We start from the raw sequence: 20,267 nt of genomic DNA, 5'->3' as shown, positions 1-20,267 counted from the left end.
AGGATATGAAAATAAGACCAAAAAAAAAAAAAAGGGATGTCGGTAAATAAAACACATGCCTCAAGGTATTGACTATTTGCCAGCCTGGGATGTCAGTTTTGCCCTGATCTCGCCAGGGGCTTATTTTTAGCATTTAACATGATCCAGTATCGAGCAAAAAGTAAAGAAATATAAACTTGAGGCGTATACCTTACCTCTCTCCTAAGCTCAAGTGTTGCCAACTTCTCTGTAAATAAACATTGACTTTTCTTTATTAAAATTTTTTTTTTAAATGTTTCTTTATTTTTGACAGAGAGAGACACACAGAGTTCAAGCAGGGAGGGGCAGAGAGAGAGAGAGAGAGAGAGAGAGAGACAGAATTCACAGCAGGCTCCAGGCTGTCTGCATAGAGCCCGACGCGGGGCTTGAACTCATGAACGGTGAGATCATGACCTGAACTGAAGTCAGACATTTAACCGACGGAGCCACCCAGGCGCCCCTACGTTGACTCTTCTTTTAAATCTCAGGAAAATAGCGCCTTCTTCCCCCTCCCCCTACTTCCAGTGGAAAGTTGACGACATGCCCACTCACCAGAGAGAGATGCCCCCACGTTTCCCGCCTGCACCTTGTGAACGAGATCCAGTGAGGACAGAGGCTTCTGTTCTCAGCCTCGGGTGCAACTATCTTCTTGGTAGGAAGGAATTAGCTTCGGTTAAAGGGAAGACGTTAAACTCCCGTTCTCCAGTACTTTCCAACGTTTTAATGTCTCCTATTTTCGGTCCCCAAACAGAAAACATTCTGTGGCACCTCTGGTCCTTATCCAGACACAGTTTGGACTCTCCGTGGTGATGATTTTATTCCAAGTGAGATGTTACCTTAGCAACCAACTTACCCACTCACTCAATTAACCTGTTTCCTCTCTGTAATCAATACTCATTAGCAACGAAATGACTTCTTTGCTCTGCCTTGCAGTTTTAGCCACTCATTGAGGTCAATCTGTTTCTCAAAGGGAACCAACTGTCTTGTCTCCCTCTGAACATGGAAACGCATCTGAAGCCACCAGAAGCCCTCTCCCTGGGGCCTCTGAGGCTGTCGTCCTCACATGGGCAGAGCGCAGAAGTACAGGCTGGTGATTTCGGTGGAGTGAGCAGCAGAGCCCCCACCGTGGCTTCTGGAGTTCCAGGGAAACTGGCAAGAAGGAAGATGGCCCCTGCCATTTAAAATTAGAGCGACGGCTCCTGTCCACACACGAGGCCTCGGGGAGGCTCCAGGGGAGAAATCCCATTATGCGGTGGTGACTGCAGACAGATATAGTTTGAGAACAGAGAGAAAAAAAAAAAAAAATTAAAACTCAAAACAGTCTGAACCACTCCCCACTCTGCTTCTAAGAAAGGGCACGGGATTGTGATGGCACAGCCGTATCATGGGGAGATAAAATTCTAGACCGCTCCCTTCGCCGCACAGAGCCTAGTGGGAGAAGGAGAAGGGGCCAGGGGACGTTGGGATGCCCCTGCCAGTTTCCCTGTCCTGTTCCGCGCAGGAAACCTGGAGTGGACAGCCCTTCTGGGAGCGGGGATGCTAGACGGTCTCCAGAGGCAGGGCAGAGAGGAGAGTGAACTTGCTGTCACATAATGGGGGGGGGGGGGGGATGGAAGTCTGAGGTGCCGAGTCCTAAGGAAGGGGGAGCCCTGTCACCTGGGGAGCAGAGCCTCTGCGGGAGATCTGCTGAGCGACATGGTATGCAGAGACTTTAGGAAAGTCTGCAGGCACACAGTGTCGTGTGTCAGTGGTGTCGCGGGCATGGGGGGGGGGTGCAAGAAAAGGGGACAGCTTGCGTGGTGCTGCCACCAGGAACAGCCCCACTGGACGGCAAGATGACCCACACGTGGCAGCAAGTAATCCATTAAAAGCATTGTTCCAGGCACGGGCTGCACGCACCAGATGAAGAAGCCTGCGTCCTGTTCCCAAGGGGCTCACATTCTAGAAGCAGAGGCGGAGAAGAGTCCCGGAAATAAATGAATAAGCACTTCAGGTATGCTGAGGGCCGTGAAGAAAATAAATCAGAGGCACTGGGAGGGTGGCGTCTATAATGGTGGGCAGCAGGCGGGACCTCTCGCAGTCAGCTGCTGAGGAGCCCGGAAAGAATGTTCTAGAACGAAGAAAGAGCAAAAGCCAAAGCCTGTCCCCATGCTCCAGAAACACCTTCCCCGCCCTGACCGTGCATTCTTTTCTTAAGCATTTAACCAGGAATGAACACTCTCTGCTCTGGGTGCCTACCCACCTGACTCTAGGGCCTCCCAAGGGTCTGTGACTTCTGATACATATCCGGTCACATTTCCAGCCCTTAAAAACTTCATTGGTAATGCTGCTACTACCAATGCCAACACAACTAGGTGATACCATTTTTCATCTTGGATGTTTGGGACGTTAAAAAAAAAAAAATTGGTGAGGGGCGTCTGGGGGGCTCAGTTGGTTAAGTGCCTGACTCATGATTTCGGCTCAGGTCTCTTTTTGCCTCTTCTTCTCTCTTCCTCTCTCTCTCTCTCTCTCTCTCTCTCAGAATAAATAAACATAAGAAAACTGGTGAGAATCCACTGAAAACATGTCTTATAGGTGGCAAGTGGGATATCAAGAGGCAACCCTTTTGAAAGCAATTTGCAAAAAATTTTCAAAAGCCATAACCACGTTCGTACCTCTAGAACCAACAATCTTTGAGGCTCAGTCTTGGGAAGTAACATAAAGTATGGCAAAGGTTTGTGCACAAAGACGTTCAGGCGATTGTTATTTACAAGAGTCGAAAACTGAGGGCACCTGGGTGGCTCAGTCGGTTAAGCGTCCGACTTCGGCTCAGGTCATGATCTCGCGGTCCGTGGGTTCGAGTCCCCGCGTCCGGCTCTGTGCTGACAGCTCAGAGCCTGGAGCCTGCTTCGGATTCTGTGTCTCCCTCTCTCTCTCTGCCCCTCCCCTGCTTGTGCTCTGTCTGTCTCTCTCTCAAAAATAAACATTAAAAAAATTAAAAGCAAAAAAAAAAAAAAAGAATGTAAAAGTGAAAACTGCTTCAGTGTGCAGTGACCAGAGAGGTTATGGTGACAGTCAGCCCATAGGATGTGGGGCAGCCTTCGGAGCTGTGACAGCGGGAGTGATGGGCTTTGTAGTCAGGTGACTCTTGGTTCAAATCCTGACGCTGCCAGTTGCAGACCCTGGGTCTGCTCTTTAACCTCACTGGGCCTCAGTTTCCTCATTGATAGAATAGGAATATCATTTATCTGCTTTTTTTTTTTTTTCACGAGTGGAGAAGCATCATTTCCAGGAGGAGCTGATAAACCCTCCTGTGCAGCCTGTACTGAGTCAGCAGGTGGTCAGCCATGCGGAGTACCTTCCCCCTCCCCTGGTGACAGGTGATCAAGCACTTACACTTCCAGAATCTCACTGCATCCTGCCACCTTCGGGACTATCATTCCCATTGCACAGACGAAGAAACTGAGGCTGAGAGCGGTGAACAGACTGACAAAATCACCCAGCAACTAAGAGGGATAATCAGGATTGGTCCCCGGGGATTCTGACCTTTGCACAGGCTGTTGCTTCTCTCCCTTCCCTCTTGTGAACTCCTATGCATCCTTCAAGACCCAGTCCAGATACCACTTAGTCTAGGGAGCCCCTCCTGGTATCTCTCTGCTTGTGCTCCCATGCCTGGAAGCTCCCATCCATGACACTTTCCTGCAAAGGCCTCTGCACAAGTGGCAAGAATGAGATTTGGGTATCAAGTTTAGCTCCAGGTTCGAAGCCCCCCTCGACTCCCCCCACCCCCGCAGGAGATCAGGTGGCAATATTCGGAGAGTCTCTCCCTCCCCAATTTAATAGGCAAAACCTAGAAAAGCTCATTAACTTTCTCTGATGCTCGGTAAGGGTGGTGAGGTTTAAAATGACAACTGCTCTCCTCCTTCAGCGGGGTGGAAATGTCCAGAAAATGGCTGCCCCCCCATTTGCTGTGCATGACCTTGGGCCTCAGTTTCCTGGCCTGTCAAGTGAAGCTGACAGTAGCTGGTAGTCCTCTGGAGACGTGTGGAGGACTGCGCGAGTTGATGTGTGCAAAGCATGCTCGCGGCGACTGGGGTAAGCGTGGCACAAACGTGAGCTATTATCTTCATTAATCTCATTACCGAAGGGCGTCCTCGGCGCCGTGGTCATTGTCAGTGCACGGATCGAGGGTGGCCTGGAGCCCAGCCCGCTGCGCGCCGCTCGCGGCGCGCCGGAGGAGCGCTAAGGACGCGTCCAGGGGACGTGATATCTGAGCGGCAGGAGCCGGGACGGCCCGAGGAAGCCTCCGGCGAGGCCAGGGCTCCGGGTCCCCACCCCCGCGCGCCAGCGGCCAAGGGCCCCCCCTCCGGGGGGGGCTGGAGCGCAGTGGGAGGGGCGTCCTCTTGTCCCGCCCACCGCCGAGTCCCCGGATCTACCGGGCCGGCCTGGGGGCGGGGGAGGGGAACGGCGGGAGGGGGGCGGGGGAGGCGCCCAGGCTCGGGTTCCAGGTCTCCGCGCTCCACAACCGGGTTGGATTGGGGGGCCCGACCTCACTCCCCACCTGCGCTGTGTCCGGGGTCAGCCCGCCCGCGTTCTGATCCTGGCCCAGCCCCTTAATAGCAGTGCGACCTTGGGGAGGGCGCCTAAACTACCCGCGCCTCAGTTTCCCGCTGGGGGTAATCATCGCACCCACGTTAGGGTTGGCGTGAAAATAAACGAGTCAGTCCCAGTAAAGCTCAGAACACGCACACAGTGAGTACTCAATAAGTGTTGGCTGTGGTCCCTTGATGCATTTAGGGTAAGCAGGGTGGTACCTTGATGCATTTACCTTAAGGGTAACAAACTCTTTGGGGAATGATCTTGGGGAAGGTACTGGTTTGGTGCTGAAAACAGTAACTTTTGCTGTTACGTTGAAGCAAGGCATTTCAGGTTTTGGAGCCTCAGTTTCCCCATCTGTAAGGGGGGGGGGTGTCCATGGCAGATGATTGTGCAGATTACCGTTGGAAACATCAGGTCGGAGCTGGGCAGCAGGTTTTGGGGGGTGTGTAGGAGAATCTGAGGTCACCTCTGTAGCAGGGCAGGGTGGGGAGGTGGGGGTTATGACCTGGGCAGAGGGCCGGTCAGACCCGAATTCTCATCCGTGCTCTGCCCCTTCTTGCCTGGGTGGCCTTGGACGGTCACTCGGCGTGGAGCCTCGACTTGCTCATCTGTAAAGTGGGCATTATAGCACTCCCTGCTCCAGGGGGCTGTTGTGACGATCGAGGTGCTTACTCACCAACCGGAGGCTCCTGTCAGGGCTGGGTAGTGCTCGCGCGTTCTTCTATTTGCCCACTGTTAGCTGATGCCCACAGATGTGCCTCGACCAGGAATTTGCACACAATCCCCACCCTCGGGGGTCGTCCATCTTGATCACAAGTGTAGACCGTAATTGGCAAGCGTTAGCCCCGAACTGCGAGAGGGAGGTTAGAGGAGGGAGCCACTGCTGATGGTCCGGGATGGAGGGGCAGGAAGGACACCCCAAATCAGAGGGCAGGGTTTCTTAGCTGAGGCCCGCCATGGAAACAGCAGAGAGTTTACGAGGGGACGGGGTGCGGGTGTCCCGGCAGAGGGACCAGCCTGGGCAAAGGCGTGGGAGTGTGAACCGTCATAACTTGTAGGAAGCGTCGTTAGGAGGTTCACGATGGTAGGCGCAGGGGCAGGCTGGGGAGGGGAACAGGGCACGCGGTGAACGGCCTCGATGCCGATGCCGAGCATGGACTTTGTCTCGGCGAGCCTTTCAGAGCTGAGGGTTGAGACAGGGGTGGTGGCACTAAGGGCGCAGAGAGTACGGCCCTGCCCCCGCCAAGACTGCGTGCCCAGCACCTGACAGGTTTTATTTAGGAACCCTCAGACCAACTCTCTGCCCCAGGGGGGGCCTCTGATGATCCCCATTTGAGGCACCGAGAGGCTAAGGAAGTGGCCTCAGGTCACAGAGCCATTAAAGGCCAAACTAGGATTAGAAGCAGGCTGGCCAGCTCCCGCGTCCAAGCCCCTCACCACCTCCCTTCCCCTTCCTGCCTCCCCGTGGGATCAGCTCCGAGCATCAGCCCTTCCAGGGCCGATTCTGACAATTCCTGGGGTCCCGTATCTCTCCCCTCTGTGCCGGCCCATCCCTGCTCACGACCTGGGCTTTTCCTCCTCGGCTGAAGGACAGCACAGCTTTAATGGAGGGGCCTTGGATGCCGGGCTGTGGGGGAGGAGAGCAATTTCTCAGAAATCCAATAAGCCAGTGAGTGACTCAGTGTGCTGGCAGCCCCCTCCCAACCCCCAGCCTCAACTCTGGTCCTGGCTGACAGGGGTCATGGTCACCCCACCCCCTCGCCCTGCCTCAGCCCTTTCTTCCTGAAAAGTGTCTCTGGGCTGTAGAGTCTGAACACTGTTCCTCTGTCCCCTCGTGCCTCCCCCCTCCTCTGCAGAGGTTCCTTCGTCCCAGGTCAGGTGCAGCCTCCCCAGACTTTGCCTCCTGTCCTGTCTCTGTGCCCTTCTCCCACACCCTGCTGCCACTTGGATCATTCTTCTCAAAGACCAATTGGATCTGGTTTCTCTCCTGCCCGCTGTTGCCCCGGGAGAGGGTCCCAATTCCCCCGGCAGGCCAACAAGGCTGTGCAGCGTCACCTCCCATCCCCTCTCCAGTTGCGTGTCCCCAGACATCCCCAGACACAAGCACCCCTTCGGTGAGCCCCTCCTTGTGCTTCCAAGAGCCTCTGGGCCTCTGTTGCTGCTGTTCTCCCTGCCAGGAATGCCCTTCCTCCTTCATCCTCATGGGGAAATCTTACTTATCCTTCAAATGGCACCTCCTCTGGGCAGCCCTCCCTGACTTCCCCGGCAGGACGAGCTGCTCCTTTCCCCGTGTGCCCCCACTGCCTTGTTTGGTCTGGTAGTAGCAGGGATCCCATTGTACGGCAATGATTTGATGATCGGTCCCCTCTCCGACCAGACTTTTAAAACACTTCAATAATATCCAGATAGCTGCCACCATCGTGCTAAGGCTTTACCTGTGTGATGTCCAGGTCCCCTGACCGTCCCGGAGGTAGGTGCCACATTCACCCCCATTTTAGAGATGATAAATGAAACACGGACCGCAAAGTGACTTGCCCAAGGTCATATGCACTGACGTGGCACAGCCAGTCTCTCTGCAGAACCAGCCCTCTCTCTGCCTCCTTCTTCCCAGCGCAGAGCCCAGCGTGTCAGCTGTGCGCAGAGGTTTGCTGGGTGAATGAATGGGAGTCTTCCCAAGGGTAGGTCTCTGGATCAGCCTTAGGAGGTTCAAGGGAAGGGAACTAGCGTGGAGGAGCCCCCCCCCCCCCCCCCCCCCCCCCGAGTGTGCCAGGAATGCCCCTGGTCGCCCTGGGATGCTGATACTGTTAGCTCATTTTACAGATGAAAAGACTGAGGCTTAGAGCACTTCAGGAGCCCTCCCAAGCCCCGAGGGGGTGGTGGCAGAGCCAGGATTGAGGTGATTCAGGGCATGTTTAGCCCAAGGATCTGGGGACCCCAGTGCTTCTGGAGAGGGGATAGGGGCTCCTTTCACTTTCCTCAAAGCAGAGGAGAATCCCAGAAAATCAAACTGAAGCCAGGGCTTGGGGCCGTGGCCTTGACTCTGGTTGTCAGGGGGCATGCAAAGGGTCATCACATCTTCAGGATGAGAGAGCAGCTGAGGCTTGGCCGGAGAGGCCGTTTGGAGAATGGGAGGAAGTGCGTGTAAGTGACAGTTAAGAGCTTGGGTGTGGAAACCGACGACAGCCCGGGGCTGGAATCCCATCTCTTCTGTGGGTCATGTGTCCTTGGCCCAGCCTGTAACCTTCCTGAATCTCTCTCCTCATGTATAGCATGGGGATTGATATGCTTCATGTTGGGCTCTTGTCAGGGTCACAAATCTTGTATCCCCAGTGCTTGGCACAAGGTAAGCACTTTGTAAATGTTAGCTGTTATTAACAAGGTCAGAATTAGGTTCTCGCTGTTATTAACCAGGTCAGAATTAGGTTCTCCTGTTATTAACCAGGTCAGAATTAGGTTCTCGATGTTATTAGCGAGGTCAGAATTAGGTTCTCCAGAATTGGGGCCACGTTGAGAGTCAGGGGAGAACTTCGTGAAAAACTGGGCCCAGGGCTGCCGGTCAGCTCGGGGTGGGGTGGGGGCTGTCTGCATGTGCTTGCTTCTACAGAGCACTCCGCTGGGTGGTCGGGGGCGGGGACCTGAGCTCAGAGTTGACGTTTGCGTCTAACAGCAGAATGAGGAGTGAACAGATGTGGGTTCAAATCCTGCGTCTCCCACTTACTGGCGGAGTAACTTGGTCAGTGTTCTTGCTCTCTTTGAACCTGTTTCCCCCTCTGTAAAATGGAGGTATTATTACCTCCTCCAAAGGAGTTTGGTCGGTTTAATAAGATCATTCATTATACCGGGTACAGGTGTCTCCCCAGGTGTCAAAAAAATGCTTTATTTTTAAAAATGATTTCCTTCCCGGGGCGCCTGGGTGGCTCAGTCAGTTGGGCATCTGACTTCGGCTCAGGTCATGATCTCGCAGTGCGTGAGTTCGAGCCCCGCATCGGGCTCCATGCTGACAGCTCGGAGCCTGGAGCCTGCTTCGGATTCTGTGTCTCCCTCTCTCTCTGTTCCTCCCCTGCTTGCACTCTGTCTCTCTCGCTTTCAAAAATAAACATTAAAAAAATTAAAAAAATGAAATGATTTCCTTCCCAGAGGTTTTCCTCGCCGTGTTAACTGCTTTTGGAGAGCAGTGTGGCTGCTTGTAGCCACTCCCTTCCATCCATCTACCAACGTGTTGTTCCCAGCTCATGGCTAGAGCTGCAACCCGCACCGTGGATCCATTGCAGCCGCTGGGAGAGGCGGCTGCCCAGAGGAGTGGGGACAGTCGCGCAACCATGCGGACTTCTAGGAAGACTAGAGTGGGGAGGGGTCCGAGTCAACACTCAGTTTCCAGGGTCCTTCTAAGCCCCACCTCCTCCCTCTGAAGGAGCGGACCTCCTGTCAACGAGGCTTGCGCGCCCCCAGCTGGCCTTCCTGTGAACTGCACCTTCGGCTTTGGAGCCGGCCGGCCACAGGCTGGGAACCAAAATGTCCATAAAAGGTGGAGTATCCAAACTGGGAGGACTCTCAGGGATCGTCCACCCACGCCTTACCGATGGAGACAGGAGGCCCTGTGTGGGGCAGGGAGCTCGCACAGAGCAGGAATTCGGGCCCTGAATCCAAGAGGGGGCTCTGCCAATGCCTGGGCCCGGGAGGTGAGCTCCTCCCCTGGGAGGGTCCTTGGAGTTGAGCTCTGGCTGTGGGTGGGGAATGCGGGGTGATCACTGGCGGGGAGCGGAGCGGTTTCATGTTCTCAGCCCCTCGCCCCATCTGGCCGACCCAGCCGCTGGATTTCTTGTTTTGTTTTAGAGCAGCAGAGTCAATGCAACCTGATAGCTATGAAATAGGAACTCAAAGGAACTCAAGGCGTGTGTGTGTGTGTGTGTGTGTGTGTGTGTGTGTGTCTCAAGGGGTGACGTTGGTGTCTATCAGCAGGTGTCCTGGGCTAGTGACATCACTGTACTAAAACTCTGGTCTTCTTCTTCTTCTTTTTTTTTTTTTAAACTTTAATGTTTATTTTTTAGAGAGAGAGGGAGAGAGAGACCATGGGTGGGGTAAGGGGCAGAAAGAGAGGGAGACACAGAATCCGAAGCAGGCTCCAGGCTCCGAGCTGTCAGCACCGAGCGCGATGCGGGGCTCGAACCCACGCATGACCTGAGCCGAAGTCGGACGTTTAACCCACTGAGCCACCCAGGAGCCCCTCCGGTCTTTTAAACCGGTTAGCCCACCCCCAAGTCCCCAAGATCTGCCATTACCATCTTGCCCCTGGTTCTCCAGCATAAGGTGGTGGCGGGGGAGGGGACACGAACGCTGGAAAGATTCTTGCCTTTAGAGCCAGGGTCGCTGATAGGGATGGATGTCAGAGCGGGGGGGGGGGGGGGGCGGTTTGTAGCAGGTCGGAGGCGGGGAGCGTCGGGGAGACGAGAGGTGAGGGTGCTGCCCTGGCTTCTGGCCTGGGTGATGGGCTGCACCTCCAAATGAGATGAGCAGCTTGGGGGGACCTGCGCACAGCCACCTGGGTCCTGGAAGCTCATTGCATATGGAGAGCACTGTGTCCTCCTGACTGTCCCCTTGCACCCTCCCCAGCCCTTCTTTCTGGCTGGGCAGCTGCGCATGCGTGTACGTGCACACGTGCACGTGTGCGTGGGCGTCTGATGTGTGTCTGTGCTGCGCACGTGCGTCCTCGTGGGCTGGAAGCCTGGTGTCACTAGGGATGGGGGCCTCTAGAGCCTTACTGCCCCAGGAAGAGGTTGCCTGGGCTGGGCAATGACCCTTCACTCCCTTTCCTGTTCCGGTCACACAGAGACTGGGGGGCCCTGGTTTGTCCCCTGATAGAGGGTACATGGTGACAGCCTGGCCTAGTCTGGTTTAGGGTTCAGATGGGAGTTCCAGGCCTGCACCCGTCACCCCCAGTAGGGTGGCCTCAGGCAAGTCTCTGCCTCTCTGGGAATCTCAGTGTTTTTACCCGACAAACAGTATCAGGGAGCTGTGGCTCACGGGTGACTGGGGAGGATGAGGTGAGTGGGGCGCACTGTTATTTTTAAATCGGGTGCTCTGTTGGGGCGCCTGGGTGACTTAGTCCGTTAAGCGTGCGGCTCTTGGTTTCGGCTCTTGGTTTTATGATCTCACGGTTCGTGTGTCCGAGCCCCACGCTGGGTTCTGTGCTGACTGAGCAGAGCCTGCTTGGGATTCTCTCTCTCTCTCTCTCTCTGCCCTCCCCCTGCTCACGCTCTGTCTCTGTCTCTCTCAAAATAAATAAATTAACATCACAGAGGCGCCTGGGTGGCTCAACTTCCGCTCAGATCATGATCTCACGGTCCGTGAGTTCGAGCCCCGCGTGGGGCTCTGTGCTGACAGCTGGGAGCCTGGGGCCTGCCTCGGTGTCTGCGTCTCCCTCTCTCTCTGCTCCTGCCCCGCTCACACTCTGTCTGTCTCTCTCTCTCTCTCAAAAATAAATAAACATAATAAAAATGGGGGTGCTCCATTGCTTGGTAATCAGGCCCCCACCTGCCTTTCTGACTTCACTTCCCCGGTGCCTTTCTCCCTTGCTCTGCTGCGGCCACGCTGGCCTTCCTCACGTGTCTGGAGATCACCTCCCTTAGTCCCAGGAGGGAGCCTTTGCAGTGATCCTTCCTCCTGCTCAGTTGTCGCCTGGCCGGTTCCTTCCCAACCTTCAGGTTCCTGTTTAATGTCACCTCTGGGGGGTGGGGGTGGGGGCCCCACCTGACTGGTCCAGCTAAGGTACCCCGCTGTGCCCCTCTCCCACCCTCCATAGTGCTCTCCTGTTTTTTTCTGCCTGGCACTTGCTGCCAGAGCCTGGTGATTTGTTCATTTGACCGTTGCCCCACCCCTGCCTCTCAGACTGGGCTCCTTCAGGCTGGGCCCCTCGTGCTGTTGTGTGCCGTGTCCCCTCTGCCTGCCACAGTGCCCGAGCACATAGGAGGCCCTCAGGAATTATCTGTGAAGTCCGCAGAGGCTTCTGATGCCTGGAGAGAGCTGATGTGTGGAGCCAGACAGTCCTGGCTTGAACTTGGGTTCCAATTCCAAAGCCTGGCTCCCTAGCCCCCCGGCCTTGGTTTGCCCATCTGTCAGGTGGGGCCAAGTAAGGTACCGTCACAGTCGCTTCGAGGAAGCCATGAGATCGAGCAGGTGCTGAGAGCTGCTCTGTGGTCCCTGCCCCTCTTTTACTTTACTTCATCCTCACAATCATCCCAAGGAAGGGACTATTATTGTTATCCTGTTTTACAGAGGAAGAAACTGAGGCTCAGAGGAGTCAGTCACCTGCCCGGTGATGACCTTGTCTCTCTAGTAAGGGCCGTGCGTACAGGAACTTTGGGAACACAGCCGGTTTCTCTCCCGGGCAACTCATCGGTGCTCAGGGAGGACGAGGAATCTGGCAACCTGAATTCTGCTTCCAGCTCTGCCACTGACTGGCCGCGTGGCTCCCGGTGGGTGCCTGTCCCCCCTCGATCCCCAAGCCAGGAAGTGCCATAGGGCTGGGCAGGGGCAAGGGCAGGCAGGTGGGACCGGCTCTGGCTGGTAGTTACCAGGTGGGGGTGTGGGCCCAAGGTTGCCAAATGTTTGAACTCTTCGAGAGAAGCCAGAAAATTGGGATGTTGATGTGAAATTTGACTTTGAGATGTTGATGAGAATTTAAACAAAAAAAAAGAAACACACTGTGTGGTTTTGGAGAACAGTTCTCCATGTGTGGGCTGCCTTTGGGCTCGTGGGTTGTCACTTTGCCATCCATGGGATGCTTGCTCTCTGGAGGCCTCTTCCTGTCCTTGGACGCCTTGATAAAAGTGACTCACACTGTTGAGTACTTCCTATGTCCAAGGGCACGTGTGAGGTCAATTGACTGCCTCTGCCCCCCGCCCCCCTGGTGTTCCCATCATGTAATACCACCCCGCTAGGTAATATTATCTCCATTTGATAGGTGGGCAAACTGAGGTCCAGAGAGGTTAAGTGACTTGTCCAGGGCCACACAGCTAATAAATGGCAGGGGCTGGGGGACAAAGCAGAGCTCGCCTGCTCCAAAACTTCTTGTGTGACCACTCCATCATCCTGCCACAGTGATCCCCGTACTCTCTGTCCAGCCTCCTGCCCACCAGGACACCCCCCATCCTGGCTTCCTGGGGACTCATGCCCTCACCGGCTGACCCCAAGGCTGGTCTGGCACAGCCTTGGCCTGGAAGGAGCGTGAGCCAGGGAGGAGGCTTCTCCTCCTCCCGGGACCTGGCTTCTCCTCTCTGCAGAACCCCTGGTGCTCCAGGCTGTGCTAGAGACCTGCCGATTTGATGCGACACCTGCCGAAGCAGCACCAAGGCCAGGGCCCGCCTCCAGCAGCCCAGCCACAGACGTGAGGTCAGTGTTTGCTCCCTTTTGGAAATCCTGGCAGGGAGCTGGCTGTGGCGGCGGAGCTGCTGACGGCTTTCCACATTTTTCCAGCAGCCTCTGCTTCAAAGTCCTCTGGCGCACAGAGGTCGTGTGTACGTCTGCTCAAGTGCACCTGCTCAGGTGGCCGTGTGGCTCCACGTGGGTCACTGTGTGGGGGGCTGAGGGGACACGCGTCCGTGTCTGAGCACAAGGAGACGTGTCTGCGTGCTGGGCTGGGGTGTCCGGTGTGGGGGGTGCCTATCTGTGGGCACTGCCTGAGAGTGCACAGCCGTGCGCCTGTGTTCCTGGACGTTTGGGGGAAACTTGAGGGTTTTTTACAAATTGAGGTGTAATTTGCATACAGGAAGGTGCACAAATCTTAGGTATACAGCTTAGGATTTTTACATAGGTCCAACCGAGGGACCATCATCTGGGTCCAGGGGCTCCCTCGTGCCCCTCCCGAGGTGATACATCCCCTGGGTGACCATTTTTCTAGCCTCTATGCATCAGGACTCAAGTTCTCTTTAAATTTTGGTCTCGATCCTGTTCCAGCTGCTTAGTGGGTCTGTGAATTCAAGCAGCAGCAGCAGCAGCAGCAGGGACCGTGGCCTGATACTTGGAAGAACTTCCAGGTGGACTTCCTTGAAATCTGGGGACTCAGACCCTTGGGGAAGCTGCGTGAATATTGCTTCTAATGGTGAAGGTGGGAAACAGTGGGTAAAACAGCCGCCATTTATTCTTTACAGGTGCTTTAAGATAGATGATTTTATTTAAGTGCCACATGACCTTATAAAGTTGGTGTGGTTGTCCCTATTTGTGGATAAAGACCTCTAAGGCTCAGCAGGCAAGGAAAAGCCCAGGCTCACAGAGCTAGTGAATAGCAGAGTGGAATTTGGGTCCCGGCCTCTTGTCTCCAAAGCTGTTCTCTTCCTTCCCGAGGCTGCCTGTTTGGATGATCAGCGACCCCCTGTTGGGGCCAGGACCTCGCTCCCGGGTACTCTGGGACCCCTCCTCCCCCCATTTCTACTTTCAAAGGCCCCACTCCACCTGGAGTTAAGTATCACCCGCATCCCAGGCATAACTGTTGCTTTGGAAACGAAGATGGTTTGAGCTGGACAAGTGATTGTAGGTCTTCTTGTCCGGTGCCCTTAGCTTATGGCTGGATGTAGGGCTCTCTGTCGGTGGGGACTTGCCCAAGGTTACCTGCTGACCCTGTGGCAGTTTTGAGTGCAGACTCCGATGACCTTGACCTTGTGGGTTGGGGACACTGCTGGAAGGAGCAGGCCCGGTCATTCTCAGGGATGTGCTCGAGTTGGAGAGATTACCCTTCCTTGTGGACTTTCTTCTCTGTGCTGTCCTGGTGGCAGAGCCTGTAGGGTCCAGAAGGGGACTCCCGGTCTGACCTTGGCTCTGCCAGTCTGCCGGGCCTCAGCTTCCTTCAGCAACAATAGGCACTGGCCAACTTTGAGGGGAATTTGATCATAACTTCCCATCTTTTTTTTTTTTTTTTAAGATTTTATTTGTAAGTAATCTCTACACCCAGCATGGGGCTTGAACTCACAACCCTGAGATCAAGAGTCTCCTGCTCCACCAACGGAGCCGGCCAGGCGCCCCTCATACCCTCCCATCTTATAGCCCTCGCTGCACCTGCCGCGACCTGGGCAGGTGGCAGTGTGGTACACGGGAGCCAAAGTTGGCTTTGGAGCCATATAGGGGACTTGCTGTGTCATCTGGGGCAAACCACTTTGCCTCTCTGAGCCTCAGTTCATCTGTAAAATGGGGATAATAATAGGACCTACTTCATAAGGGTATTGTGAGCGTTACTAGAAACAATGGTAGCAATTATTTCTAGTGATTGCAATTATTTCTAGACTTCGAGTGTTCACTATGTGTTGGAAACTGCAATCCCACTGAATCTTCCTAGTAGCACTAAGCAGCAGTTACTGCTAATATCCCCTTTTTACAAGGGAGGAAACTGAGGCTCAGAGGGGTTGGATGGTTTGTCCCAGTCGTGAGCGGTAGTGCCTGGATTCCAGCCCAGGTCTGTCTGACTCCAAAGCCCTGAATACTTAACCCTGGAGGGTTATTCAAGACATTTAACAATTGGCCTGGCCCGGCCCCAGGCCATCAGGATAGACGCCTGCCGTAAATAAACCAGCGGTATGTGTTCTCCCGGCCCCCGTCTGATCTATTACACACTCAACTGTGTTAAATGGGATTAATCCAGGAAATGAGATTACAGATGTCAAGCAGCTTGGAGAACCTCGAAGCGAAGCTCTCCATAGCCTTGGATTCCATTTCTTCTTACGTCGTGGGGAAGAAGCCCGAGAATCAGGAGGCCTGGGCTGAACTCCCGGCTCTGCTGAATGACCTCTGCTGAGTACTGGAAGGCAGTTTCCAGAATCAGACCTTAATGGGTCTAAACCTGCTAAGGAGAAACTGTTCAGGTCCCTCCATGTGCTCATGACAAGGGGTTCCCTCCAACCAGACCCGGGAGGCCCTCAGCTTGGCCCCGGTTTGTTATATCACTCAATCAACGAATTCACATGTTCGTTTGTAAAGAACGACTTAACATACGTCGTACGGGGGGGCGCCTGGGTGGCTCAGTCAGTTAAGTGTCTGACTCTTGATTTCGGCTCAGGTCGTGATCTCATGGTTGTTGAGATCGAGCCCCATGCTGGGCTGGGCTCTGCGCTGAGTGTAGAGCTTGCTTAAGATTCTCTCTCTCTCTCTCTCTCTCTCCTTCAAAACACAAAAACAACCTGCCCCTCCCCAGCTGTCCCCGCCCGTTCTCAGGCACACAGTGATCTGTTTTCCGTCACTGTAGATGGATTTGCCTTTTCTAGAAGTTGATATAAATGACATCATACCATGTGAAGGCTTTGGGGTCCAGCTTCCTTCCTTTAGCACAGCCTTTTGAAGATGTACCATGCAGTCGTGTATCCTTTTGTGCTGCTGAGTACTGTCCTGTTGTACGGATATTCCACAGTTTGTCTTTCCACGCACCTTTGGATGGACATTTGGTTTTGCTCCCTGTTTTTGGCTGTTACAAATAAAGCCGTCAGGGACATTTACGTACCAGTCTTTGCGTGCACACAAATTTTCATTTCTCTCGGTAAATACCTAGCGATGGAAAGGCTGGGTCGTGCGGGCTGCTTCCCACGGCGGTCGTACCTTTTTACCCCCCCACCAGCAGCCTATGCGGGTAACAGTCTTCCACATCGTCACCACCACTGGCTCTCGTCGGGCTTTCCAGTTTTAGCCGTTCTGGCAGATGTGAAATGATGGTCACAGGATGTCACCCAGAGGGAGGCTGACTTTGTCTCAAGGTTCGGAAAGAGCGTTCTACGTGTCGGCGCGGTCCAATTAGGGAATGAATTTCCTAATGGAGTAGTGAGCCCACCATGCCTGGGAGTGTTCAAGGCTTTGAGTGCCTGGGTGAGATGTGTGGACCAAGGATCCTAACCCCAGATGGGTTTGGACTAGATTAAAAACAATTTTTTTCATGTTGATTTATTTTGAGAGAGAGAGAGAGAGAGAGAGAGAGAGAGAGCATGAGCAGGGGAAGGGCAGAGAGGGGGCGGGGAGAGAGAATCCCAAGCAGGTTTCACACTGGCAGGGCAGGGCCCGATGTGGGGCTCAATGCCACGAACGATGAGATTCATGGCCTGAGCCGAAATCAAGAGTCAGATGCTTAACTGAGCCACCCAGGCGCCCTGGACTAGATTTTAATGAGCTCCCTCCAGCTTTGTGGCTCTAAGAATCTTAAATGATGAAAGCCTCACTGGTAGCATTATTCTTAATATCCTCATCTTGCTGGCTCCAACCCCCACCTTCCCCCGCGGGAAGCCACGTCCTGCATGAGTTCCTCTCCCCTCTCAAGGGTGTGGGCGAATCCTGTGTGCTCACGAATCAGGGGAGACGGCCACCTGCGTCATCCTCTGTCCCCATCAACCGCCATTTCCACTGCCCCCTTCAATTTCTCCATGACGGTCCTGTCCTGCCAGGTCCCGCCTGCCTCTGCTTCTAGATCGCTGCAGGATCTCCCTGTTTGCGGGTCACTAAGGGGAAGAGTGCTCCTCTAGGGTGGGATCCCCCAGCAGGGCTGTTTGGGACCACTCATAGGACAGCTCCCTCTCTTGCTCTCAGCCTCCTCCTCCCAAGGTTGGTGACTGGGTTGTAACAGGTCCAGGAACCAGCCGGCAGGATGGATCCAGACCCAAGACGCCCCCCATCCTGAGGCCCCTGGCTTGCCACCCGGACTCTGTGCTTTCTCTTAGGAAGGGTTTCTCCTTGGTTCCTGACGGTCCTTCCTGGCTTCCACTGGGTGTCTGCCTTTCGTCTGCCAGGCACGCCTCACGTGTGTCTGAACCCAAAGTAATCTGGTCCTGCTGCCATCTTGTGACCTAGTGGCTGCACGTGGATGGCTGGATGTGGAGCATCGCTCAGCCTTGCCCCCTAGGTGTGTCCGGTTGCCCCTGGCTCCGTCGGGACCCCTAATGACCCAGTAGAAGTAATCAAAGGCAAGTCATGTTTTAAAAAAGCTTTCTTGGGGCGCCTGGGTGGCTCAGTCGGTTAAGCGGCCGACTTCGGCTCAGGTCATGATCTTGAGGTCCGTGAGTTCGAGCCCCGCGTCGGGCTCTGGGCTGACAGCTCAGAGCCTGGAGCCTGCTTCTGATTCTGTGTCTCCCTCTCTCTCTGACCCTCGCCCGTTCATGCTCTGTGTCTCTCTGTCTCAAAAATAAATAAACGTTAAAAAAAAATAATAAAAAAAAAGCTTTCTTTTCAACTAGCTTCCCCTCAGTTGATTTTGAATATTGACAACGAGCCAGCATATACACTGATTTTTTTTTAATGTTTATTTATTTTTCAGAGAGAGAGGGCAGAAGAGGGGCAGAGAGAGAGAGGGAGACACAGACTCTGAGGCAGGCTCCGGGCTCCAAGCTGTCAGCACAGAGCCCGACGCGGGGCTCAAACCCACGAACCGTGAGATCGTGACCTGAGCGGACGTCGGATGCTCAACCCACTGAGCCCCCCCAGGCCCCGCCCCCCCCCTCCCCGCCCCCACCAGCATATACACATTGGAAACCACTGTTACAGAATGAGTTGGTCCACAATCTATCCTCCGGTGTTCACACCCTTGCTTGGTGCCGTCCGTCCACAAGGTCCTGGGGTTGTACCAGGGTTGGGCTTGGTGACCAATAAGATATGGGACTGCTGAGATTAGGTTAGAAAAGACCGTGTAGCTTTGGCCTGGGCCGTCTCCTCCCTGTCTTAGGCCTGGGGGCGCAGGGGACACAGGCGGCCCTGGGACCTGGTGGGTTTTGTGTTCCCTCCTTTGTGCTGCCGGCAGCCCGGCAGCCCGATGGTGGGGGAATGCCTCTGGCACTTACATAATCTTCCTTTTGATTTGAGCTTCCTTCAGTTCCTGCTTTTCCAATCAAATCATCTCAAGTCAATAATCTTCCTTGGCAACGTTCTCGAACAGACATGAAACGTTCTGCCGAGCGGACCCGTCTTCGTTTACGCTACCCCTGTCCTCTGGCGGGACATCGAGGTGATTTCCAGTTTCTCTCTGTCATAAAAAAGGCCGTGACGAACATCCTCAGCACCCCAAGCTTGGGTCACATCTCCAAAGATGCCTGCAGGAGGCGTTCGAGAAGTGGGGGGTGAGCGGGCCAAAGGTTGTGAACCTCCTTTAAGCAACAAAAACATCCTGCTAAATGTCCTTCCAGAAAAATGGCACTGAGTCCTGCCAGCAGTAGAGGAAATTCTTCGTCTCGCTTCCCCTCCTCCCCCCCCCCCCCCCAGCATCGGGTGTCCCACAAAGCCAGGGGCTTTGTGTACCTGCGCTTACTGGCTGTCGTGGGCCCCGCTCTGGGCACCTGCTGGGGGAACGTGGCCGCACATCACACTGTTTAGGCAGCTGCTATGAGGTGCCAGTGCCTCTAGGGTCCACACAAGTCAGGGAAGATCTATGTCGTTTTCTTTGATTTCAAATGAAGTGGCTTCTAAACACCACTTAAAAATACGTTAATAATGGTGGCGACGTCTCACCCATCTTGAAGAAGTGACAGGCGTTTCCCTCAGCAAAATGTTGAAGTGCGAGAGTGGGTTAGGGCGTTAGGAGATTGATTCGTTTCTGCCAAGGGGCTCATTACCTCTTGTCTAGACGACCTCCTGACTGGCCCCCTGCCTCCAGCTCCCGCAGCCCCCCCCCCCCCCCCCCCCCCCCGCCTCCGGCCCAATCCCTCCCCCACACTGAGGTCTAGTTAACCTTGTTGACGTGGTTCGAGAAAGTGGGATGTGTGAGGGGCTTGGAGTCAGATGCCCGGGGTTCTGGTCTGTGTTCTGTCACTGAGTTCCTGGGTGTGGTGGATCCACATCTACCTCTGCGTCCCCCTTTACTCGGATTGGCACTCCGGGTTTCCTTTGAGGTCTCACTCTGCCCTTTCTCAGTCTTGGGATGTCATGGCAGGCTGACACTGCTTCCCCCCCTCCCCCCACCCTGCCCCACCCATTCAGAGGTAGGCATATTATACCCAGGCTTGGCCATTGAGAGTTCTACAGACCCCCGGCCCAATGATCAAGGGGCAGCGTGTGTCTGAGGCTGAGCCAGCCATTTTCTGAGGGCTGGATCCAACTGTACCTGAAGCTCACTCTCAACATCCTGGTTATGTGAGCCAAATCTCCACTCCTCCTCCTCCTCCTCCTCCTCCTCCTCCTCCTCCTCCTCCTCCAAATCCATCTGAATTGGGTGCTTGTTACTTGTAAACAAAAGAGCTGAGACTGCTACACAGCGTGACCTTGAGCAAGTCCTTTTTTTCTGTGGTGGTCTCAGTTGTTCCATCTGGGAAATGAAAGAGTTGGGATTCTTTGAGGTTCTTCTAGCCTGGGAAGTTCAAGTTCCCCATCTGGGTTGGGAGGGTCACAGGTGGAAGGGCTGGCTCGTCCGGAGACTCCATTGCTGTGCAACATCGCCAGGAGCAACCTCAGTGGGCACAGTTCTCCCCAGACCTCCAAAGGGCTGCCCCGGGGCAAAGGCAGTGGTAGAGTAGCCTCCCCTGGGGGAAGATCCGGGGGCACCCTGGCGTTTCCTGGAACATCGTGACCAGCAGTGAGAGGTGCTGCCCCTGTTCTGTGTCTCTCAATGGCTCCCAAGTACCTTCAGGATTAAGTCCTACCTACCCCCTTCGATGAGCAGAAGGCCAGGCTCCGCACAGGGCTTAGTAAATATTAAATGAACAATTGAATGAGCAAATGCCCTTTGT

This window comes from Panthera pardus, unplaced genomic scaffold (genome assembly GCF_024362965.1).
Source record: "Panthera pardus isolate Hobbes unplaced genomic scaffold, ASM2436296v1 HiC_scaffold_11, whole genome shotgun sequence".
Classification (NCBI taxonomy): Eukaryota; Metazoa; Chordata; class Mammalia; order Carnivora; family Felidae; genus Panthera; species Panthera pardus.
Note: the sequence above shows the minus strand (reverse complement) of the source record.